The sequence below is a fragment of the Anoplopoma fimbria genome, unplaced genomic scaffold (genome assembly GCF_027596085.1).
Source record: "Anoplopoma fimbria isolate UVic2021 breed Golden Eagle Sablefish unplaced genomic scaffold, Afim_UVic_2022 Un_contig_6704_pilon_pilon, whole genome shotgun sequence".
Classification (NCBI taxonomy): Eukaryota; Metazoa; Chordata; class Actinopteri; order Perciformes; family Anoplopomatidae; genus Anoplopoma; species Anoplopoma fimbria.
In genome coordinates, this window is record NW_026550236.1 from 1 (window position 1) to 1,448 (window position 1,448).

The following is a 1,448-nucleotide window of genomic DNA, read 5'->3' on the forward strand; positions in this document are numbered from 1 at the left end:
CAGATTGCCAGACACACTCACAGCTTTTAAATGTCAAATCAGAATGTACAAAGTGGCTATAAGGATCACAAATGTAGTGCAGTAAAAAGATTAATATTTACTGTTGAAATGTAGAATACGTTAGCATAAAATTGAAAAGAAAATGATCGATGAGCTTAGGAATGATGAAAGCCATCATTTAACTGGATTTGTGTCATTTCTATACCGGCAAGTCATGATCTAGCTATTTCCTTCCCACCCTGTCGGTGTCCACTGAAAAAGCAGCAGCGCCCTCTGCTTTTTGTAAAGAGGAGTGAAAAAGCTTACAGCACCTGGTATTCCCAGGCGGTCTCCCATCCAAGTACTGACCAGGCCCGACCCTGCTTAGCTTCCGAGATCAGACGAGATCGGGCGTGTTCAGGGTGGTATGGCCGTAAGCAAATATTGTGCCTACCAAAGGGCCTTTTAAAGATACTATATCACCACGCTTTGCTCTTTCGTCTATACAGGGAGCGCCTGCATCGGTGTCCACTGAAAAGCAGCAGCGCCCTCTGCTTTTTGTAAAGAGGAGTGAAAAAGCTTACAGCACCTGGTATTCCCAGGCGGTCTCCCATCCAAGTACTGACCAGGCCCGACCCTGCTTAGCTTCCGAGATCAGACGAGATCGGGCGTGTTCAGGGTGGTATGGCCGTAAGCAAATATTGTGCCTACCAAAGGGCCTTTTAAAGATACTATATCACCACGCTTTGCTCTTTCGTCTATACAGGGAGCGCCTGCAGATTTTCCAGACACACTCACAGCTTTTAAATGTCAAATCAGAATGTACAAAGTGGCTATAAGGATCACAAATGTAGTGCAGTAAAAATATTAATATTTACTGTTGAAATGTAGAATACGTTAGCATAAAATTGAAAAGAAAATGATCGATGAGCTTAGGAATGATGAAAGCCATCATTTAACTGGATTTGTGTCATTTCTATACCGGCAAGTCATGATCTAGCTATATCCTTCCCACCCTGTCGGTGTCCACTGAAAAAGCAGCAGCGCCCTCTGCTTTTTGTAAAGAGGAGTGAAAAGCTTAAGACACACTCACAGCTTTTAAATGTCAAATCAGAATGTACAAAGTGGCTATAAGGATCACAAATGTAGTGCAGTAAAAAGATTAATATTTACTGTTGAAATGTAGAATACGTTAGCATAAAATTGAAAAGAAAATGATCGATGAGCTTAGGAATGATGAAAGCCATCATTTAACTGGATTTGTGTCATTTCTATACCGGCAAGTCATGATCTAGCTATTTCCTTCCCACCCTGTCGGTGTCCACTGAAAAAGCAGCAGCGCCCTCTGCTTTTTGTAAAGAGGAGTGAAAAAAGCTTACAGCACCTGGTATTCCCAGGCGGTCTCCCATCCAAGTACTGACCAGGCCCGACCCTGCTTAGCTTCCGAGATCAGACGAGATCGGGCGTGT

General features: G+C 43.2%; 2 non-coding genes and 1 pseudogene across 2 annotated transcripts; all 3 read right to left on the reverse strand.

Annotated features, from left to right (window-relative positions):
• Window positions 1-299: 299 nt before the first annotated feature.
• On the reverse strand, window positions 300-418 carry LOC129115010 (5S ribosomal RNA). The gene has a single exon (XR_008532791.1). It is a non-coding gene; the product is annotated as a 5S ribosomal RNA (ribosomal RNA).
• Window positions 419-556: 138 nt separating this feature from the next.
• On the reverse strand, window positions 557-675 carry LOC129115011 (5S ribosomal RNA). The gene has a single exon (XR_008532792.1). It is a non-coding gene; the product is annotated as a 5S ribosomal RNA (ribosomal RNA).
• Window positions 676-1,351: 676 nt separating this feature from the next.
• On the reverse strand, window positions 1,352-1,448 carry LOC129115012 (5S ribosomal RNA; annotated as a pseudogene; the record flags this gene model as incomplete).